The sequence below is a fragment of the Balearica regulorum genome, chromosome 1 (genome assembly GCF_011004875.1).
Source record: "Balearica regulorum gibbericeps isolate bBalReg1 chromosome 1, bBalReg1.pri, whole genome shotgun sequence".
In the NCBI taxonomy this organism is placed as follows: Eukaryota; Metazoa; Chordata; class Aves; order Gruiformes; family Gruidae; genus Balearica; species Balearica regulorum.
The window spans coordinates 150,747,196-150,760,745 of record NC_046184.1 but is presented as its reverse complement, the minus strand read 5'-3'; the positions used below and the strand labels follow the sequence as shown (position 1 = coordinate 150,760,745).

The 13,550-nt window shown below is 48.3% G+C and overlaps 1 protein-coding gene across 1 annotated transcript in view; it reads right to left on the bottom strand.

The window, feature by feature from the left end:
- LIMS1 (LIM zinc finger domain containing 1) overlaps positions 1–13,550 on the bottom strand; it is an 82,317-nt gene that overhangs the window by 68,005 nt on the left and 762 nt on the right. The window lies entirely within an intron of this gene.

Here is a 13,550-nt window from a genome sequence, read left to right as displayed (position 1 = left end):
CAACAATCTGATATTCTAATCAAAATGTCTTTTTTTTTTCTTTTTGGGGAGTTTATTTTCTCCATTAGAAATTCAGTTCCTGTCTAGGCTACAAAACTCTCATCTGAGTGAAAAGCTATTAACATGACAACAGCAACAGCAAGTGGGATGTCACAGTAAAACCTTAGGGCTTGTTCACAGATGTTTTTGTACTGGGACAAATTGATATCTATTCCCCACAAGCATGCCCCAAATCTTCCAGATATAGGAGCCAAGGAAAACAAAACTGTCATTTTTAGAGTTAAAAATAAAAAAGAAATTAAAAAAAGGGGGAGCGGGGGGAAATGTTCTTAAAACCTGTTCCTCAGGTATTTTCATATTGCTATCAAGCAGCAAAAAAGGAAGTAACCCCCACAATTAAAAATGCCTCTGAAAAAGCTGCTCTATTAAAAAAAAAACAAACCTAAATGCAGCTGGTGGTCCATCTTATTTCCCTCTTGACATGGAAATGCAGAAAAACCCTTTTTGAATCACACTCCCCCAATTTTGAGAGGTGGACACATTTCTTCCCCTGTAGAAGATACTTCTGTATTCTTAGAAAACACTCCTGTATTCCTGGAAAAAAAATTGTGAGGCAATTTTGTCTTCATCTTCCCTGCGTTGCTGGCCTCACCTCCCAAAAGATACAGACAGAGGGGTGATGCAGACAGCAATTCTGCAGAAAGAGCTCAAGAGGAGCAAACAGTAGAATCACAGAACAGTTTGGGTTGGAAGGGACCTCAAAGGTCATCTAGTTCCAACCCCCCTGCCATGGGCAGGGACACCCTCCACTAGACCACGTTGCCCAAAGCCTCATCCAGCCTGGTCTTAAACACCTCCAGGGATGGGGCATCCACAGCTTCTCTGGGCAACCTGTTCCAGTGCCTCAGCACCCTCACAGTGAAGAATTTCTTCCTAACATCTAATCTAAATCTACACTCCTTCAGCTTAAACACATTGCCTCTTGTCCTACCACTACATACACATTGGCCCACTAGCTAGAAATGACCTCAGTTTGGCTCTTCATAACTAATTGTATTGGGTTTGCGTGGCAAGGTTTTGGTAGAGGGGCGGCTACGGGGGTGGCTTCTGTGAGAAGCTGCTAGACGCTTCCCCTGTGTCTGACAGAGCCAATGCCAGCCGACTCCAAGACAGACCCGCCGCTGGCCAAGGCCGAGCCCATCAGTGACAGTGGTAGCGCCTCTGTGATAATATATTTAAGAAGTTGTCCTGGCTGTGGCTACCATAGAGTTAATTTTCACAAGGACCCAGGACAGGTGAGCCAAGCTGGCCAGGGGGCTACTCCATACCATGTGACGTCATGCTCACCATAAAATGGGGCCAGTCAGGGAGGGGCGGGTTCGGTGCGGCTCCAGAACTGTCTGAGCATATGGTCGGTGGGTCAGATCGGTAAATCGCTTTCTGTTATCACCCATTATGAACATTCCGTTATCAGTACTGTTGTTGATTCTTCCCCTCTCCCTTGCTGCCCCAGTTAACTGTCCTTACCCCAACCCATGAGGCTTTGCCTTTGTTTTCCCATTCTCCTCCCCATCCCATCAGGGGAGGGGTGAGTGAGCAACTGCGTGGTGCTCAGCTGGGGCTGGGGCTGAACCACATCAGAAGGGAAAAAACCAACCTGGGGAGAGTTTTTGCAGCCAGAGAGAGGAGTGAGCAGATGTAAGAAACTCTGCAGACACCCAGGTCAGTGCAGAAGGAGGGGCAGGAGGTGCTCCAGGTGCCGGAGCAGAGATCCCCCTGCAGCCTGTGGTGAAGACCATGGTGAGGCAGGCTGTCCTCCTGCAGCCCATGGAGGAAGGATGAGGGGGTGTAGAGATTCCACCTGCAGCCTGTGGAGGACCCCATGCCGGAGCAGGTGGAGGCACCTGAAGGAGGCTGTGGCCCGTGGGAAGCCCACGCTGGAGCAGTCTGCTCCTGAAGGTCTGCACCCCGTGGAAGGGACCCATGCTGGAGCAGTTCATGAAGGACTGTAGCCTGTGGGAAGGACTCACGTTGGAGAAGTTCATGGAGGACTTCCCCCACGGGGCGGAGTGTGAGGAGTCCTCCCCCTGAGGAGGAAGGAGCGGCAGAAACAATGTGTGATGAACTGACCGTAACCCCCATTCCCCGTCCCCCTGTGCTGCTGGGGGGAAAGAGGGAGAGAAACCAGGAGTGAAGTTGAGCCCAGGAAGATGGGAGGGGTGGGGGGAGGTGTTTTTAAGATTTGATTTTATTTCTCATTCCTCTACTCTGTTTTGCTTGGTAATAAATTAGATGAATTTCCTCTCTAAGTTCAGTCTGTTTTGCTCGTGATGATAATTGGCGAGTGATCTCTCCCTGTCCTTATCTCAACCCACAAGTGTTTCATTACACCTCTTCTCCCCTGTCTACTGAAGGAGGCGAGCGACAGAGCTGCTCTGGTGGGCACCTGGCCCCCAGCCAGGGTCAACCCACCACACTGATGAATAAGCAAAGAATTCCTGACTTCAGCTGTAGTTTTCTCTCTTCTCCCCCCCATATATAAGTTATTAGTGCAACCGCTTCATAGAATCATAGAATCGTTTAGGTTGGAAAAGACCTTTAAGATCATTGAGTTCACCCTAAGCACCACATCTACATCTACATAGCATGGCCTCGTGCCCTCCATGCTGAAGAGGAAGAGAAAGCCACTGCTGTGGTTCGGTTTGAAGAAGCATTGAAGACATCCTCTGTAAAAGCACACATTTGTTAGCATAGAAAAAGCGTATTTACAGAAGCAAAGCAACAAGATACACCTGAGCTGTTAGAAAAATAAACATCCTAGCATACCATGATAAGGTAATAAAAGATAAGAAGGTATATGACAAAAAAAAATTCTTCTGGTGTTGAGAGCAAACAGGAGAGGTGGTATCACCACCTGGCGAGGTTGCCGGAGTGTACCCACACCCACACCCACACCACCGTGCTGCCTGCCGACTGCTGCCTTACGTTTGGGCATCCCCAGATGCAGCCACTGTTTCTCTCAATTCCTTTCCTTCTCATAGAGAGCAAACTTTGCATTTCAGTGCATGCAGCCCGTTCAGATAAGCCTGAAGGGAAGGTCTGGAGGTCACAGCTGTAACTTCTATCGCTCACCAAGCAGGCATTTCGCATGCTGTGCCGTGCCGTGCCACACCACCAGCTCCTCCTTGGGTACAGGTGGCATCATCCTGCCGAGGGGCAGCTGCAACTTTCCAGCATCCAAGGAGAAAAGTGGCAGCAATGGCAATTTGTGAAGGCGACAGACAGAACCGAAGCACCCCTTGTCAGAGTGCTTTTGATGCCGTACCATCATCTACTGTGGTTTTAAAATGTCAGCAATTCTTGTTGATGCATTTCTTGCTTCAGAAGGAAGACTTCAGTAGAGGCATCCTGTGATTGTTTATATACCTGGCCAGGCAATTGCTAGTGATGTTTTGGAGACAACATCCTATCGCAACACCTGCTTGTACACAATGAACAGAGGTATGGAACAATTTATGGCAGAATCACTTTAGACAAGAAAAGAATCAACATTTTCTCCTGCCACTCTTTCACCTGGTTGGTTGGTTTAAAGGTATCTTGTAAGAAACCTTATGAAGAGAACACAGTAGCACAGATGCAGTTTCACACTTGTGTGAGCCATGGACAGCAAGGGTGAACCCAGGTGCTGTAATAGGGGACGTGCGACATGCCAGCTCCACACACTTCAGCTCTTGGCTCCAGGGAAACAAAAATTTAAACTCGTTACTTAACCTGAGTGAACTCAGGAATTTAACTCTGTGATTTGGATTATATTGTCTTCAAACTAAAAAAAAAAAAAAAAAAAAATCCAATTATTTTGACTTAGATATATTGTACTGTTTATGAATTTCCAAAAAAACAAGTATGTCCTTTCTGTAGATTTTTATGTTCACTTTAAGATAAGAATATTTGAGGCAAATATTATGAGCTCCTTGTCCTCCCTGATTTCTGTTAATATCATAAGGAAAAAAGCATATGAAAAAGTTTTCAGTGAATGCAATTATGTTCATATCCTTGCAACATTTCCACTCAGCACTAATTCAGCACTATGATGTGAAATATTGGATATTGACAGCACAAACACTTCTGGCTTACTAAACTTTAGATAAACGCGAACTTTAGACGAACTTTAGGTATTTCCACGGTATGCAGATAAATGTATTTTTAGTGTGACAAACTATGAATTTCCTTCTAATTAATTCAGGTAGACCCCACCTCTCTTGCATCCCTAAGATCAGCTACAAGAACATAATTATTTAAACCATGAGCACAGAGTGGATAACTCGGTTTTTCCAAGTTAGATGAAAAACCTTTTGATCTGGAACTAAGGCCCTGCTCATTCTGCACACGCTTTCATGAAAAGGGATTAGCGATGTATTAGAAAACCTGGACTCAGCAGTTTTTCATGACATTCCCCCCGCACTGCGGCAGGGAGAACAGGTAAATATCTGTAATGCAAACCAAACAAGGAGCATTACTCAAACTTTGGGAGAAAAATCCTCCGCTTGACATTAGTACCAGCCAGATCCTTCATGCCTACACAGGTGGGATGCCAGAAGACGGCGTTCAGTGGTGCGGTTCCCCCTCTGGGGGGATGGAGCCCTTCTCCCCCCAGAAGATCCCCCGACGCCACGTTGCCATCACCCAAACGGTCCAAGTGACACTGCGACGGCCGCAGCGGCTCAGCCGGGCACGCGGTGACGTACAACCCAGCACCTGCCCCTTCCGCAGGCTCCGGTGCTTATTTTTGTATATGTGTGGAAGTAACACCCGCTGCATGTTTTAAACTGTGTGTTTATGGAACTAAGATAAAATCCATTACGACAATCACAGCTACTCAGCCACACGTTGTCAAAATCCATCAGGTAAAAATGACTGAACCAATTTTACCTCAAATGACACAAAATGCTCGTTTCGTAATTCTGCCTGCCTTAGGAATCTGTCCATGCTTAAACAGCTCTGAAAAGACATTGATAACATGCAACAGCATTAAACTCCTTGAATGTCTCTCTTAAATACAGGTTCACAAAGCTATTTATAAATGAATAAATAGTCCAAGGTGAGCAGAAAGTTTTCTCATGAAACCTGAGCAATAATGCAATATTACTGTTCCTGGGTCCTCTGCCATTTTATCATGTTCTAGTAATTTTCCCAAGGGTAATATCAAGGATCCTCCTAACTGCACTGTTTACCCGTCTCTGTATGGTAATAATAAAAATATTGATTTTCACATTTGTGACTCAGATTCAACACAAGAAATCCAAATTATTTTCCCCTCGCAGTGTATCAGCTAAGCAATCACAAGCATAAAGAGCTTCACCCGTGTCAAAACGAAGCAGCATCGTTAATACGTGACACTTAAACCAGCACTTCATTTTCTCTGCACTTTTCAAAATGAATCCCTGGTCCTGCAGTAGATTTAACACAGGCTGGGGAAGGGACGGGTCTGAAGAGCAGCGTCCGCTGGGTGAGGTTTGCCTGGGATGCGAGCTGACACCGAGGAGCATCCTGCCTTCCCTGGAGAACGGTGCTGGGATCTGTACCGACCCAGCCAGAGCATCCAACGCCCGCCACCGCCGGAAACCCTGGGACCCTCTCTACGTCCCACTGGAGGGGTCAGGGCGATCGTTCCCATCCCGCACGCGACAATAAGGGAAATGCGGCTTTCAGTCGTAGACAAAGATTGAAAACTCTGACCTTTGGGCTTACACCGTATGTAGCCACTGGCAATATTTTATCCCTCCTCCCTCACTTCATCTGACTGCAAAGCTATGGCACAGCTCATCCCTCTGCCGCACTCCAAAACTAAACTCAGCCTGGCGACCGGACGGCGTTGTGCCACTGCCTGAAGTGCCAGCTCCCAGCGTGGCATCAAGCAGGGCTGAGCGACACCATTTCGCGGGGGATGTCGCGTGAGCGGGATGCCTGGGGAGAAGGGGAGCCTTTTCTCTTTGAAAAAAAGAGAAATTGGAACTGCTGGAGATTTCAACAGAGGGGGATTCATCCCAGGGCTGGCTCTACAGGTTTCTTTTATTTTTTTTTTGAAATGTGAACCTGGAACAGTCCTTCAGTGTTTGAATGAGCAGGAAATCAGCCAAAACAGTGAGCCCCACCAGCTTTTAGATTATTTCAAACAATTAACAATAAGCTGCTATTCTTTGATATAATTATAGAAATCGCACTTCTTTGACGCACGATGGCAAACGAGCACGCTGAAGGGGCAAAAGGAGGTAGATTTTTTTCCGGGAGATAAGTACTTTTCTAAATAACACCTACCCTGACGACCATATTTCTACAACTATTTCAACAAGCAAGACTTTTGAAAGTCCACTATAATCCACTGACGAGAAAAGATCAAAGAAACTAACAGGAAGGCCAGGATGCAATCAAAATATTTGATCACTGAGAGGTTTCTTATCCAAGCCATAAACTCGAGGGCATTTCATCGGGAGCTGTGGGAGGAGAAGCCGCTGTGAACACCCGGAGGCTGTGTGGCTGTGGCGGGTGGAGCCCCTCGGGGGCATCTTCCCCTCGTGTCCTGCTGCCATCCCGCCATCCCTCCCCGCACAGGACACCGCCGGCGCCCGCCATCCCTCGTCTCCCATCGCTTTCCGTGCAGCTACGTTAAACAACCAAGGGTGGAAATTTTATTCGTTCTCCTAAATCCCACCACCTCCCCCACCAAAGTTAAATATTTGGCCTTTAGTTAAACTAAATGGATTTTTTTTTTTCCCTTTTAAAGCAAAGTCTCACGATCCCCGTGTGACCCCAGTGGGAGGACAGATGTAGGCAGGGAGACCCCGCCGTGCACACAGAGCGCTGCCAGAGCCCAGTGAGTGTCAGCTCGCTGAATGGCAGAGATGGGTGTAATGAGCTTTTAATTACTTCCTTTTCCTTTTTTTTTTTTTTTTTAAAGAACAAGAAAAGAGCTACTGGGATTTTTCAATTTTCCTCCTCACACTTTTTTTTTTTAAAAGTATACTTGGTAAACATTAAACAGCTACATATTTGGATGCAACTCACATTAAACAACCTCTTCAATAGTTTAATTTTTGGAGGAAAATAAAAAAAAGCAAATTCTCACTTTCTTTAAAGGCTTTACTTCTACTTGTTTGTATATTCCCTATGTTATCAGCACATTTCCCTAAGGCCTTTCTGACAGCAATATACATATCCTTGTAACCAGAGAAGCATGGGAAACTCTGGAAACATCCAACTGTGTACAAACATTTAAAGCTCAGATACCCTAATAGAAAACAAGTACCTCTGAAACAAACATCTCCAGATGTTTAAACATATTTTTATATAGAGGCAGAGATATATATATATAAGATGTGACTCAGGCACGGAAAGCCAAAAGAATGTTCTCATTTCCTGAGGCTAGCTAACAGAAAGGAAAAAAATGTGAATGAAGGAACAAAGATTTCGGAAGTCAGCTTTTTCTTAACAGCAGCAGCTTTAAAATGATCCGCTTAGACTCCTTTCTCATGTAATCAGAATATTGCCTCTCTCTTGCAATACACTCACAGAAGGAAACACAGAAGGGAGAAAAAAACGTTGTTTTCTGGGATGTTTAAAGTCCTACAGAAATGTCGCGTTCACGAGGTTCCAGCCCATCTCCTCTGAGCCCCGGTGAAGCTCACCGACAGCTCTTCCCACGGCAGCTTCCCTTCTCTCCACGGTGCAGTGCCTGAGGAAAAGCTGCAGGCAGGCGTGCGTGCCGTGGCTGCCCCGCGTTGTGCCTCTCCATGGTGGGACTCAGACTGCAACACCTCACGGGCACAGCTCTTGCTCCATTTTTTTTCTCGACAGTACAAGCGGGTATAAACAGCATCCAGTTCCTCTGGGACCCGAAAGCAACAGGTGAAGAAAGCCCCTGGGCACCTTCAGATCCTGAAGTCGTGTCATGCCAATAAAGCTCAGGTAGATTTAAACTGGCATCGATGTGTCACTATTCTCCGTGCCCTTTCTAACCATAACCTATGTGTCACGGGGATGGGACATGGAGTCTCCTTCTTCCAAATCCTCTGACGGTGAACTTCTGCAAACTCGTTCTGTGCCAACCACAACAAAACCACTGCCGGGGTGGTTTCCCTGCAGGCAGGGCTGTAGGAGGGCACAAAAAGCTGCAGAGAGAACATACTCAAGCGTGCATTCAACAGCAGCGAGCAAAATCGCCCAGGCGATCCCCGTTCAACAACCCGCAGGCGGGTGATCCCTCTTCCAGCGCACGGAGCGTGGACGTGCCCCTTCCCAACTCTGCACCCGTGACGGCCGCAAGCAGTGCCCAGCCCCGATCCAGACCACCAACAAACACTGCTCCCTCCTTCTTTAGATCCCCAGCACCTCCTCACAGGACCCCACCTTTAACACCGCTCTCCGGGCCAGGCACAAATCCATGCCTCTGCCAAAATGGGTATTTCCACCTTTCCCGTGTCCTTTCCCCCCACCCCCCGACACCACCGCCACTCACAAGATCAAGGAATCGATCCAGATTGAGACAAACTCAGTTTTAAATCTATATATCTCGCCATGGGTTTTCAGCTGGCTCAGGCCCTCAGTGCCGGCATGAGAGATGTTGGAGGATGGGAGCATGTGGGTCACCCCGGTCAGCTGCAGCGCAACCGCGTGCTTAATTAAAATGTCTCTGTAATCGCTGCCGGCGGGAAGAGCAGCTGCCCTGGCACGGCCCAGAGACGGTCTGTCCTGCTTCATGACACCGGCCAGAGCCACGTCTGGGAGACAATCGCTGCCGGGTGGATCTCAGTCCACTTACCAGCAAACCCCGGCGAAAAATAAATGACTTAATCCAGCACAAACGTTGGTCTTTCTGCCACAAAACACGAGCCTGCCCTGCTACCAACACGGCTCAGAAGAGCACAGTGTTCATCTGCAAAGCTACAAACCGAAATACGTGCCTATTTGCAAGCGTTTCCTCATGACGGAGGATTCACCAAAACCAGCGGGTTTTGCAAGCGGAGGCTGCTGTGCTGATTCAGCCCTGAATCTGCAGGAGCCGCCTTCCCCCGACAGCTCCGGCTGGCAGGCCGTGCCGCCCCGCCTGCCAAGCCGTATTTTTCATTCCCAAATCGGAGGTGGAGTGCGCCAGGAGACACCGAGGGAGGACTCGGGGATGCTGCAGCTCCAGAAGGCGAGAGGCTGACAGCCCCCAGTCACCCCGTCCCAGCGGGGATGGCCGAGCCCCCGCAAAGAGTCCTTGCAAAGCATCGAGGCCCCCTTTCCCCCTCCCAGGGTGGATCTGAAACTATTTCTCTGCGCGGTTTTCTCTCCCCACATCAAGCCCACAGCTGTTGCACGTCAGCGCGGGGTCTGGATGGGAGCCACTCTGCCATGTTGTTGCCTCCCAAATATTTGCTGACATTACTGCATCGCTTCGCTGTGGTCTTTCCCAGTGCCCCCAACCACACTGAAACAATAGATTAATACAGAAAACCCTTATAACTCTGAGCGCGGCAGCTGCCCCGTGCTGCTCGGGCCACCCAGGACACATTCATAAAATCATTACGTTGCCTTAGTTTCTCCGATTATCCACACTGACTCCCCATCCATGATGTGAGCAATAAACCCCAAGGTTTTAACTCTGCTGTTCCCAACAGTTTAGCTTTTACTCAATCAAAAGGCCATCCACCAGCATGTTCTCAGTTCTTCAAACTATTTAACACAAGCAGTGATTGAAACCATCCTAAATGCACCAGCTGAGTTAGGAATCACTTCCTTATCAAATTCTGTAGATGTGGCTGGTGTTTTTTTTTTAATGAGTTAAAAAGTGATGAAAAAAAGGATGGTCAGAGGTGTAATTCAAGGATTTCTTATTTAAAATATAAGGAAAAGCAAGTAATATGAAAAATACAGGGCACAAAACGTCATCCTGGATGCTGGCCTTGTTGCAACGCCAGTTTTCATGTGCCCTAGGATATTCCAGACTATGCCATTCCTGCACAGGAACATGGTTTCAGACTGCAGACAAGAGCATTTTCATGAAGACTTAGACACTAGAGGAAGGGAAATGCTGAAGTAATTGCAAAGGAGTGTCCTAATTTGACGGAAATTATTAACCCCAGGGCACAGTCCCCTGCTATGTCTTCTCTAATTGTCAGATTGAATTAGCACGCTCCCATCCTTTCACCCTCTCTGCCCCAACACCAGCGCTCCTGTGCAAGCTGTAAGGCTGACGTGCACTGTAACACATCGCTACAACAAGGCCAGCGGACCACGTACGCGGCTGCTTGATTCGTGCTATGGATGGCCTATACAAGGGAAGGCTTTGGCTATCAAAACGTGACTGTCAGTTTGATTTTCCTTGTCATTAGCACCTGCCATCATGGAAAGACCTGACGTGAGCTACTTCATGCACCAACTATCAAGCTGCTTGTGGCACAGCTAATAGTTAAAGCGACCGTATATTGAAAAGTAATAAAAGATTGCATTACGCTACGGAGTAAAAAAACCCAAACCTTTAAACCGGGCTTTGGAGAATAAAACACAGATGAATCAGGATGTCTAACCTAACACACTTAGCACAAAGCCACAATTCCAGGAGCTGAAAAGCCTGCCTTAAGTGCTTTGACAATAAATATTTTATTGTGACTTGAAAAAGAATTTGTTAACTATGCAAACCATCCTCCATGTATTATGGGCCATTAACGGTTCCCCCTGCAGTAACAGTATGGAGCCATTTCTAAGAAAAAGACCTGTGGGTTGCAACTGAGATTTAACTGCAGCATCACATTTAGCTTCTTATTTACGGCATCCCTTATCAAAGCCAGTAACCCTGGGAAATGCCCACAGTTCTGAGCTTCGCAGTCTACAGAGGAACAAGAGCTGTAAATCTAAGGAGTCTATGCTAGTTTTTCAAATGCAGTTATGCTTTGAATAAAGAGAAGCTTGCTTTGTTCAGTATTTTACTGCATGCTGGCCTGTATTTATTGCTACAAAGAAAAACCTAGTTTGCACTAGGAAACTACAAAAGCTTAAGATAACCATGGTTCTGAACTGCAAGCTCATGTTTTTCTCTGAACTGCACAAGAAACTTATTCCAAAGATAACACATCGAATTCAGCACAACCGGCTGGAAAAGCTGCCCACAAAACCCAGTCTGCGATCCCCTCTGCCCCCTCCCCCAAAAAACCCCCACTCACGCCCTCTCAACCCAACCGTTGAAACCCAAACTGCTCCCCAGCATCGTCCCAGCTATCGGGCGAGCCGCACATCCCTCCCTGGCCAAACCCTTCTCCTCCGGGACAGAGTCTGATCTCCCAGCCTGGTGCAGAGCGCGATGGCCGTGCCCCAGCTGACAGGCGTTCAGGTTACAGCGCCAGCCTGCAAGTTCCTTTCGTTGCAAAACAAAAGCCACGGCGGCAACTGGAGTTCAAAAAGCCTCCATAAAGTGGAAAAGAAAGAAAAAAAGTTTTAAAAAAAAGAGTATTTCAGAGAACAATAACAAACCCCGTGTGCGTACCTGCTGACCAAACGTCTGCTCCTCTTCCACGTACCAAGTCTGGAGAGAGACCTCACGTCATTCTTTCCCTTTTTGTTTTCTTCCCCAAAACTTAAATTATTTTTACTCCCTAAATCAGAGCAAAAAGTCAAGATCCAAAATCCCTTAAGAGTTTCAGCCTGCGGAAGCTTTTGAGACAACCTTATATTGCGTTAAAAAGTGCTTTTGAATGAAACGTTTGCATTTTTAGTGGTTTTTTTCCCCTAAAGAACCAAAACAAGGAAACGCACCAATTTTTAATCTCCTCCCCTCGCCTTTTACCAAATGGAAATGTACCTTACACAAACCTTGCCCACTCGATTTATTTTGCCTTCAACGAACTGGCACCGTCTAAAGAAAAGCCCCTGGGCCAGAAGTCCTGCAACCGGCTCCCCCGACGGAGCTGACCCCGCAGGCTGTCCCCGCCGTGCCGCCCCGCCAGGCGAGCAGTGCCCCGCTCCCTACCCCAGCCGGCAGCTCCCTCCAGCCAGATCCTCCAGATCCAGCCAGATCCTCCCTTCTGCTAGGATCAACTGCACGGCACCTTCACCTCCTTAACCACAGCACAGCCCCTTGTCCTCGACATGATGATTCACCCCCCAAAAAATGGGGAGAAGAGAGGCACATAGGGGAGCAGACAATTTAGACAAGGGGCCCCACGCCCAGCCCTTGCTGGGTGAGCAGCCCATGTTGAAAGCGCAGCAGCAGCGGGACGCCGGGTTGACTCTCTCAGCCACAGGAGGATTTGCTCGGCCGGGAGGCGGCAGGGCTCGTCCCCGCTGCCCGGAGAAGGATGCTCCAGCCGCCGGCCGTACCTCGGGATGGGTGCTCTGCCGCCGCCGCTCCCCCGGACGTGCCGGCCACCCGCTTGCCCGCTGCGGGATGCACTGCTTGTGCGTTGCACTGAAGAAGCTTCCCCCCAGAGAGCTCTGATTGAGGTGGGCTCCCACCAGAGCGCTCTGCCTACTTCCATCTCAGCAAGTTTCTGCAAGCGTAGGCTCTAGCCTGACTTTGTCCCAAAATTTCTCGCTGTGCCAGGGGTGTAGCCTAGTTCATATCCTGGGAAGCGTGTACCAGCAGGGCAGCTGGCCTGCACCCTGACAACTTCAGCAGAACAGATGCCAAATATGTAATTGCTCTATTTACTCAGAGAAGCAGGCTCCACACTGGAGCCGAAGCACCTGCGTGGGGCTGAACAACGCGCAGATCCTCACGGTTGTGAGAGACTGACGCTCGCAGCACGAATATTGACAACTCAGCCACTTTTGGGAAGGCAGAAAGGAGCGTGGCCTGGAAGCACCCATCACCCGCTGAGAAAGCAAGTGGCTTTTGGAACGACTGAAGAAAAACCAGTTACCTTAATACACACGGACTTCTCAACCACGTTATCATCTTTTTCTCAGCAGGTGGCTGCACGGCAGCTAGAGTTAAAGCTGGTCAAGGCTGGCGAGATCCTGCCTCCTTCCCGCACCTTATCCCAGGGGCGTCGGGGGGCTGACCACGGAGCCGGCTCAGCAGCCCACCCTGCCGCACGCCAGCACAGGGTACCATCATGGTAGCCCCGACTTGGCTTGACTTTGCTACTGCCACAGCTTTGCTCCGCAGGCGTGGTGCGGAGCTGGAGGAATTCGCGGGAAAGATAAGGCACTCTTTAGCCAGGCTACAGTCTGTGTGTGCCAGCAGCCATCCTGAACCTGCAGCCCAAACCAGGTACAAAATCACTCTTTTCCTTTCCCTCAACCCCGAGTTTTGACGTATTTGTACAATGCTTGCCAAGTGCTTTAATTTGGGACATTTCTTCCCAAGCAACAACTTTGAAACGCTGGGCCATTAGTAGAACGGCCTTCGCTCTCCGCGACCCACCCCCATTAACCTTTCCCTAAGATACAACTACTTGGTAATTTTGGGATATGCATAAAACTACACAAATCTTACCACATAAATACCCGAGGTTATTTAGTACCACACTTTTAAAACAATAACCTCCCCCAGGAAAGGACGCCTTTTAACGCAA